Genomic DNA, 10,714 nt, shown 5'->3' with positions numbered 1-10,714 from the left:
GGGAGGCGGGCTGCTTCGCCACCATCGCAGCTTTTTAGTTGGCTTCCAGGTGATGCCTATCTTTGTTGCGCTTGTCACTGGCTCGGCCAGTGCCCTGACTAGCTATTTGTCTTCTAGTGCTCATGGGATGGTGGTTCATGTAAAACATAGCTTTCCTTATCTTACCGACTTCGGCCTTTCGAATACAAGCTAGACACCATATGCAACGTGCAACCACATATGACACCGTGAAGTTAAAGCAAGCACCTGGGTTGGTGGTTCACGGCGAGCGAGATCATCAACTCCAAAGCTACGCTCCTCGTCTCCATTTGTTGACGATCATAGTTGACGATCTTTCTCGAACCGCCAACGACCACCGGCCCAGACCCCTGCCTCCGCCGCCCTGCCCTCCCATCGAACTCACACCACCGCCGTGCTTGGCAGCGCCCCCAGGCCATCCCTTTAATCCCGGCCGAACTCCAGATCGGGCGCCAGTAGCTCTAGGCCGCACACGCCCCTAAGATAAACACCAAGGCGCTACTTCCCCGGTGTAATAGGCGTACTAGCGCCTGTTACGCTGGGGAATGCTTCCGTTAATTGGGAATCAACTGGCCAGAAATTGAAATTAAGGGGGGTGACGGACCTCTAGCTAAGGTGAAATAGTATATGAGGAGAAACCTTGTGCATCACGAGTTACTAGGAACATCTAGTATCAAGAAGAAGCGGTCAACTAGTGTCTTCTATGGGATGAATACCGTGCAAGCAGAGACGTAAGATTTGCATGAATAAGGGAAGAGGAGTACCTTTTTCGGTTGCCGGTGGTGGTCACCTCCACATGTCGTGGCGATCTTCTTCTTTTTACCGGGGAAACCGATGTTCTGGAGGGTGCAGGCTTGGACGAACCCATGGCCAAATTGTTGACTATGTTGCCGTGGCCGTATGTCGGCGGAGGGGAAGCAGATCCGAGGCGGCGAAGGACGGCGTAGCAGGAACAACTCTGGTGCGGTGGAGGGTGGCGAAGTTGGAGCAACAGCGGTGAGGCGTAGGACAGCGTGGTTGAACTGGCTAGGGTACGGACGGCTCGGCCTCGGCTTCAACTACTAGCCGTGGAGGGCGTTGCGGTGGACGACGCCATCGGGGTATCGGCTCCGGCGTGATGGAGGAGGGCGGCGGTTGATAGGTGGGATGGGGTGGTGGACGGAGGACGCGCGGGTTTCGTGGCTGGTGGAGAGGTAGTTTTGACGCCCATGGAGTATGAATGGGGAATAGGACGGGTGGGTGGGGGGAGGGGGAACCATGTTTCGGTCTGGGACGCGCTTGTTTTTGGATTTTTTGAACAGAAGATGGGACGCGCTTGTTTGAAATTTGGGGAAAGTACAAACTTTGCCCCCCTCTTAAATTTCGGACTACTGCCGGTCGGGGGTAGGATGGTAATCCCAGGTGTCCCAAATAGTGGGCGGGAGCGATTTCGGCCGCGCGCATGTGTGCTTAGGCGGCCATTGTGTATGAATGTTTTTCGGATGCGGTTGCGTGGTGTCTAGATGAAGCTACAAACCTACCCCAGTTTATACCTTTGGATGCCAGGCCAGTAGGTTTCACGGGTTGGAGTTATTAGAAAAGTAATTTCCTTGTACTACCAAACATTGGTCTCACGTGGTTTCGAGCGAGTAGAGGCTCTTTTGGCGCTTCGTTCAAAACTTTGAAACACAAGCATTCACGTTTAGAGTACTCTTGAACTATGAGGATTGGCCTAAATAGACAACGTTATATTTGACCTTGTATGTTTGAAAACCTCATTAAATTATCCGCTTCTTTTTGAAATTTTGACACTTGAAAATCCTATAACTACGATTATTTTGGAATGGAGGAGCTAAATTTGAATCTATTTTGTACACGACTACATATGCTATTATGTACAACATCAGAGCAAAGATTGGTGCCCCCATAATTTAGGTATGGTTTACAAATGCCATGATATCAAATTCAAATAATTGAATGGACTTCATGTTGAATTCGATTTTTTTAAACCACCTTAAGTTGAATTCAAATGTATGCTAGTTCATAGGTAGCTATTTATAATGTCCACTGTGTAACTTTCGTATGTATAATGTGATTTACACACACAACATGAACTATACTCACGTTTATATTCGATTGCTAAAGCGATGCATTGTCTGGAGTTCAAAATACTAACTATGTGGATCAATTGTGTCGAATAATAACATAGCATGCTCAAATTCGATAGAATCTAGATGTCTGATGGATCAATGACCGCTCCTTACGTGAATTGCAAATATCATGATCCCATCCTAATATTTGGATACAATTTATATCTTTAATCAATGTGTAGAGCAGTCTTTTACATGTAGTTTCACTTTACATCGGTGGTCTCTCACACACTCTCTCCCGAGGTGTCTTTCTCGCACACATGCTCTAGATATAACCCTCCCTCCCTCTCGTAACCATTTACAACTGTTTTCACTAACCTTTATCACAAGCACTCTTCCTCTCGCAAACATACACACTCACAATCCTCATCGACCCTTTCTATATACATGGACCTGCCTACGTGTCTCATGTACACACATTATCTTTACACATGTCTCTCACGCATTGTCTCACACCTCTCTTCCTAATCGACGAGTATGATTCTAGCAGAGCATTCTGTAGGATGCCCCTTAAAGTTAGGTTGGATGAATAGTAATATCAGAGATAAAGGGGTTACCTTAGTCCGAGAACCTAGGGTTACAAATCCTAGCCGGCTTTGTCAGTGGACACAGAGTCCTTCACAATTCTGCTATCTTTGTCTTATACGACTAGTCATCCATGGGTCTTCCTAAATGCGTCACGGGCCGACCAATGTGGCGCAGGACGGAACCGAACGAAGGGCCTCACCTCGACCCACCGGACCTCACGCGGTGACACACCCTCTGCCCCCACGTCTCATTATGTTCTCACACCCACACATACCAACACAAACACCACACACAAAAAAAATTCTCCTGGTGCCTCTATTCCCTCCCCCTTGCATATACAAACTCAAGGGAATGGAATCTCTTGTCGTGACGTCATATTCGTCTCTCTCTCTCTAGACCACTCTCATTTCTCATGCTATCTCTCCCACACCCCCCACCGGCCCCTCTATCCATGCCTCTCTCGAATACGTAATACACACACATACCTCTCTAGGCCCCGCCAAATGCATCAACTACACATTCACACATGTTACATCACGTACCCCATTGATCTAAAAAGCCCTCTCTTCACGTTTATTTCGCGTACAACATTCCTTTTGAATAAAGTGTGCCCAAAAAATTATTTTAGAGTTTCTACATATATACAACATTACAAAGTTATATGGAGGAGTACGAACGCTAATTTGCATTGCATGGTGCCCACAATGATATTTATTCCGCACTGTGAATTTGTATATTTTTATACATATACAAAGTTAGTCATGATAAAGAGAAATGAAGAGCATCTCTCTCTCCATCGCATACCCCCCTGTACGCCCCTTTCACGTATGCACACAAAACTATCTCCAGGTCCTCTAAAAGTAAGCCCCCAGAAAATTCACGCATGTTTCATCTTTCTCTCGTGATATATGCAATGACGATCATTGTATTTGAAGCGAAAGCACGATACGTACATTGGACTTCAGAATCCACTCATTACGGTAACCATTTACTTTTAGTGGTTATTATACAGTCACGGGCTCACCATACAACTCTGTATTTGCTCATGACATGACTAGTTGACCAGTTAAACGCTCCACGTGGCACCTCTAGTGTTGCATCACATTATCTCACTATCATTGTGCCCACCTGTCGACTTGTATCTACTCTACATCTACACTCTTATAAAATACAGTCTTATAAAAAACAGAGTTGGTGATGATGGTGTGGCTACCATCCTGCAATATAGGTCGTCCGATTTATATCTGACGGATAGGAAAGAAACTATGGCAATTTTGCAAAAAGGTACCCACACACCTCTCCACATTTGCAAATAAGGCCTTCCCTCGTTCATCCTTTTCTCTCACAAGATAAACAAGTCATAAAAATGCATCTTGACGTTACGTGCAACGCACGGGCATCTTGCTAGTAAGAATGAAAACAAACGACAAAAAATATATTTGGACGGTGGTTCGAAGTCAGGACCGCGGGCACAGCGGACAAGGTGGACTTGTATTGGTATGCTGAGCCGTATGTTTTAACACACAGGAGCTGGTGTGGTGATTATACACACACGCACGCATGCACACGAACTGCATCCACACAACACATGCACCCACGCACGCAACACTCACACGTACACCCGCAACCACGCACGCACGCATGCATGCACACACCAGTACACCACACGACCAACACACACTCTCACGCTCAAGTGCTCAACCTACACGTGCATGCGCACACATCAGGCCCTGACAGACACATACACAACCAGGTGATTCCCGCGCACGGGTTGGAGCCTTGTCGCGCCTGCGTAAATTTGTGTTTATCTGACCTTTTGCCTATGCGAACTTGCAGGTGGGACCCACAAGGAACATGGTCAATTTAACTAGTCAACATGGCACCACGCAGACTATTTGGCCAGTCAACAGAGTGCAATCCGATGCTGAACTGTGAGAAAGTGACCGTATAATCACCGCAAAATGTATATAGTGACCGTAATCAGCTTATTCTGAAGTTCGGTGGCCGTATTATGCTTTTCTCTCTGTAGGCCCTCCAAAACTACATCTCTACACGTTCTCGCATGTTACATCTAACAACTATGCAACACAACACTACTACTACACTCTAACACAATAAATCATATCTGTTTTTAGTTTTACTAGATATCATATTGTTACTTATAATTATTCAGTTTGCATACATTAAAATTGCCTTTGAAATGTATGGCCAGTATCATCTACCACACGGGAAAAATCTTGCCCTTTCCTGTTTAATCGGGTTTGTATCGATGGATTGTGCGAAACAGCAAAACTATAGTACTATACAGTACAAGTGACAGTTCACTGGGCCGTCGTGTCGTCTACTCCTCCGTCGTAAGAGTGGAGCGCTCGCTTTCATAAATCTTCTAGTCCCTTTCGCTGACATGTGGGACATCAAGCTACCGGGTCCACGTGCCATACCGGAATACAGTGCAGAGCAGCCGGGGTGAAGCACCCCAGTCATGGCGCCGGCGTAGTAATGAGCAATGAGGCGTCAAATCACAAAGTTGCACCTTTCCCGTAGTTAAGTTGGAGGGACGAAGCAACCATCATTTCACTCATTGCTGAATCCGCTTCTCCCTCTTCTTCTTCAACTTAACCACGTGTTGCTTCTGCCATTGTTCTGCCTCATGTGGGACGCGGATCAGCTTGGTAAAGCACTGACAAGTGGGACCGCATGTTAGCAAACCGCGAGGACAACGTCCTCCGAAAATAAGAAGCCTAATCCTAGACTTACAAAGGGCTACGTAGCTGCTATGTATACTTTCCATCTAATCTACATATGCCCCCTTGATTTTCAGGTGGGGTGGGCCTAATCCTCTCCTTTAATCCAATCAAATAGTCCCACATCACATCAATTCATAACTTTACGTAAACCATTACGTGGATGTAGCATTGCTCAAATAAGAAACCTCCCCCGCCATCCGCGCGGCAAAATCACCTCCTTTTTACTAATCTTGATTCTATAATTTTTTAGATCAATATAATTGAGATTTGTATAGATAGCACACAGGAGCAAAACCAAGTGGTACGGTTAAGGGCATCCACAATGTGTAGCCAAATGTGAAAATAGCTTTTGGCATCGTGGGAACCATAGTGGACGGTGTTGCCAAAGCCAAAAAGATGGAACCGAAGCTCCCTGATTGATTGATTGATTGATTGATTGAAGGAATAGAAAAATGCAACGTATCTCCTCTTTCTCCCATGCTTGGACGCATGTAGTACAGTATAGAGCACAGAGTCTACTCCCCTGTCCCTTCTATCACAAATCACAAAGCAGTGAGGCGTCAAATCACAAAAGCACGGACGAAGCAACCATCATTTCACTCTTCGCTGACTCCACTTCTCCATCGTCTTCTTTGAGAAACCATCTCACCGCACTAGTACTCCTAGTAGTACTCCCTCCAGTCCTTTTTTGTCTGCGTCTAAGAAAATTTCGTTTTCCCCACAATGCTCTGCGCATTGGCATTTTTTCGCTGCTCTTTCCAACTGGGCCCTCCATCCCTTTCCACCGCATGCATGCCTGCAGTAATCCCATCTCTCTTTCCCATGTGCTTCGATCTTCCCAAGGCAGAGAGAGCTGCTTGCATGCAGAAACAGGAGAGAGAGCAAGAGGCGCATGCGTGTAGAGAGATGGACAGGGGAGAGAGAGATGACATGCATGCATGCGGAAGTGAGAAGGTTGGTTTGCATGGCGCTGCATTAATCAAGCGATGAGGAGTGAGATGGTTAGCTCTTTGGTCTTTGGAGAAAAAAATACGCATTAATTGACACATGAAACGGGGATTTGTATCGATTAAATCCCACGAGGGAAAACCCCGCCTTTTTTTTAACACTAGTACTCCTAGTACGTATGTACTTATCCTGTTTGGGTCTAGGCCTTGCATTGCCAAACTTTGCCACACATTTTTGCCAAGCTTGCCTATAGTTTTCAAAATGAGAAGGAGGTACACTTGCGCACGGCTGTCGCGGTCGCACCGCACCCTCACACGGTCGCTCCTGCATGCCGCGGTCGCACCGCACCCTCACACAGTCGGTCCTACACGCCGCAAACCCAACCAAGGGAACGCACCATCACTGTCACGTGCTGTCGCATGTGAACAAACCAAACTCAGTCATCCTATCGCTGACACATAATTTTCGTTCATAGAGTGTGTTTATCCAACCGCATGTTGGGAAGTATCCTACAGCCCGTGCGGTGGTCTGTTGGGGAAGAAGAAGAGGTGAGGAAGAAGGAGGAAAGAAGGGTTAGGAGACGTAGGATATTCATCCAACCGACTGAAATGGTAGACTGACCCAAGTCAGGCAACTTGCATAACAAATATATATTTTTACACAGCAAAAGATCCATAAAAACAACAACATAAAGAAAAATTATCACTGCTCACGGAAAGAGACGCCCTCGTCGTCTTTGGCTGCCGGCGCAAACCAACCATCGCTGCCGACGTGTGTCTCCGCACCGTGGTTGTCCTCGGCCTCCAGCTACTCGTTCAAGCGGAGTGTGCGGGCGCTCTGCACGGACGAGAGCACAACCCAGTTCAAGTCGAGGACGTCCGGTTCCGCCTGCAGGAGGGCCTCGATGGCAGCGGCATCCGCGCGCTCCGCGTCGAGTTGAGCCTCCGCCGCCCGGTTCAAGTCCAGGACGTTCGGTTCCGCCTGCATGAGGGCGTCGATGAGAGCGGCATTAGCGCGCTCTGCGTCGAGTCAAGCCTCTGCCGCCCGGTTCAAGTCCAGGACGTCCGGTTCCGCCTGCAGGAGGGCCTCGATGGCAGCGGCATCCGCGCGCTCCGCATCAAGTTGAGCCTCCGCCGCCCGGTTCACATCCACGACATCCTGTTCCGCCTGCAGGAGAGCCTCGATGGCAGCGGCATGCGTGCGCTCCGTGTCCAGTTGAGCCTCTGCCTCCCAGTCCTCCTTTAGTATCTCCATGTTGAACCGCTGGTCCGCCTGCACCATGGGGGACTCGGACGCCGGCACGAAGTCGACGTCCATCGTCGCATACCCATCGGGGGCCTTCTGCGCCACGACCTCCACCATGAACATTGGATCGGCTTCCTCCTCCTCGTAGCTTGGCTCCATAGAACTCGGGGATTGGCCTGCCGCAAAGCGAGCTTGGGAACGGAGGTCTGTGGCGCCGACCGCCGCTGCGATTTCTGCGCGGCGCTCCGGCGTCAGCATCTTGTAGTAAGTGATCTTGCAGCGCACCATGGCTTTCCGGCGAACTAGGGGACGCTTGATGCGGGCTAGGGGATCGAAAGGTGGGGGAATGGGCTGGAGATTTGGTTTGGTTTTAGGGCAATGGCTGGCCTAGGCCGAGCAGCGAAGGTTCTGGTGTGAATAGTGGTTCCGGTGACGACCGGTCAATCGGTTTTGACTGTACATCGCCCTTGTCGCGTTCGCGTTGCAGCCCGGCATGCTGGACCCTCCACGTCGCTCACCGAATGGAAGGCGCTTCGTCTTGCGTTTTCGCTCGCTTGTGGGATCGCAGTTGAGAGCAAACCGACGTCCCTCCCCCTCCCCCGCCCGCGTCATTTATTATACCACCACTCCCTCCGTTTTATGCGGAGTAAATAAAAATAGAGGGAGTATACTACGGATGAAGATCCCCTGACGTGACTGAACCCATTGAGTAACTGACATGCGGGGCCTAGCAAGCATGGGGTCCGCTAGTAAGTGACCGAAAGGGAGGGTAAGGCGGGGATACCTACGTCAGAGGATCCACTTCCACTATACTACTTTGACCAAATGTTAGAGTAATAATATATGACATGCAACTTACACAAATGTTAGAGTAATAATATATGACATGCAACTTACACAAAGCATATGGTCAAATTCGTATGTGAAAGGAGTTTCCAATGATATAATTTTCACATTATACATCTCATGTACTATTAATCTTGTCAATAGTAAAATTGGAAACCATCTCGAGTACAAATCTAGGAGTACGTATGAATCTAATAATATTGATTGGGCGTTGTTGAATGTTGATACCTTTTTGATCAAAGTAGAGATACTTTGACTACACATAAAAATTATATGTAAACTAGAAAGGATAGGAGGGAGTATATTGTACGTTCAAAAACGAAACGAACATTGAATACCCTTTATATATGATTTGTGGATGCTATGATCACCGGTTCAAAATTTTGAATCTGCCTTAGGTATCACGTGCCCCCACTCGTTCCCTCTCGATTTCATCTCGGGGTCCGGAGATCTATTGAAAGAGGACTAGGGTGGGTACATGCGAATGATACTCCATGGAATGTTCAAATGAGGCATGCGGGAGGATGGACTCAACTGGAGGGCGACATGATCGATGGAGAAGAGGGTTGGAGAGGAATGAGAAATAAGCAAACACCACATGATTATACTTGAACGGCTCAAATAAACAATAAGTTGTCTCGCTTGGCCTACATAGTGAAAGGCCTAATGCACAACGCGGAGCACTGACGCTCGAATATGGCCGGGAAAATAGGGAAACCGACATGTGGGGCAGACTAGTCCAATGGAGGAGCTGGCCCACGACCTCCTCGCCACCGACAACCATTCATGTGGGTCGTTGGGGCCAACAACGGGGCGCAGCTCCAGCACCGCCTCTGGACACGGCGACCGCGGTGAGCGACACGCTCATATCGTATCTAGACACGGTCGGTTTTAGTGTGCCGAGGGTGGCGTTAGTGCTGTGGCACGACCAACGATATGTTTGGTTTGTGCCCAAGGTTGCCCCATCAAAGCATTGGGTAGCCAAAATTTTGGTTGAGGTATTGGTTGCCCATGATTTGGCCGACATTGGCAAGAAAAATGAACTAGAGTTGGCTAGAGTTCATTGGCATGCCAAAGAAATGGCAACCATCCAAACAAAGACCAATCGTTGGGTCATGACCAAAATTTTGGTTGAGGTATTGGTTGCCCATGATTTGGCCGACATTGGCAAGAAAAATGAACTAGAGTTGGCTAGAGTTCATTGGCATGCCAAAAAAATGGCAACCGTCCAAACAAAGACCAATCTTTGGGTCATGACCAAAATTTTGGTAAGGTGCACTTTGGCCACAATCCAAACACACCCCAACACCCGGCTCGTCGAGGATGCACGGGGCGCCGCGACGCGTCCGCGGAATGGTGTAGCGCGACCAACTGCATCCTCTGGACCTAAGACCATGCCGGTTCATCTTGCTTTTTCAATGACATGCGGGGATCACATGTGAGCAAAGGGCATCTCCAACGTTGCCACGACCGCAGCTGACTACCCTGGCACACCAAAACCCTCGTCCCTCGCGCCGTCGCGCGGTGCATTCCTAGCTGGCGCCAGCTGCCTGCATTCATGTCGTCCGTTCGTATGTCGTCGTTAAGAGGCTCGGTGCCCGAGGAACCAACTCCGACGACTTAATGACGCACCCGGATGCTTGGCCTCACCGGAATGCGCTACTTAAAGCGGCAACACCCAGCTAACCTCCACACCATAGCGCATCGTCCTCCTACCTGGCACCACATCTGCCATGACCGCAAGTGCGAACGCTCTACGGGAGAGCTTGTCTTCGGGGATGAAGCTCGAGGTCGCCGCCCTCGCTCAAGTCTCCTCTCGCGACGCAATAGCGGCGTAGCCGGACGCGGACGCGACCGCACAAGCGGTGGCCACGCTGGCGGCCGACGACGGGAGCATTGTCCGCCATGCGTCCTACTTGCCGCCGTCCAACGTCCGGCACCGCCGAGGTCGGGGACTCCTCCGTGGATGAGTAGGGCATGGGAGGTGGCAGGGCATGGTGTGCCAACTAGCCGGTCCGTATCCCATGTTCTACTCTACCTTGCCGGAGACCGCACCTTCACTTCACGGGTCTTGAACCCTGCCCCCGTACATAGAGATCGCAGATGGAGGACGTCGGTCACCGCCATAGAATAGGTTTAGGGTCGGGTTTCTTTTATTTTTCTGTCCTATAAAAGTTCGAAATGTAATGAAAATCTGCCGTGTTTGCATTAATCTCGGACAGTGTATATGAACTTTCACAATAATATACATAT

The sequence above is a fragment of the Triticum urartu genome, chromosome 7, assembly GCF_003073215.2.
Source record: "Triticum urartu cultivar G1812 chromosome 7, Tu2.1, whole genome shotgun sequence".
NCBI lineage: Eukaryota > Viridiplantae > Streptophyta > Magnoliopsida > Poales > Poaceae > Triticum > Triticum urartu.
This window is presented reverse-complemented; position numbering follows the sequence as displayed.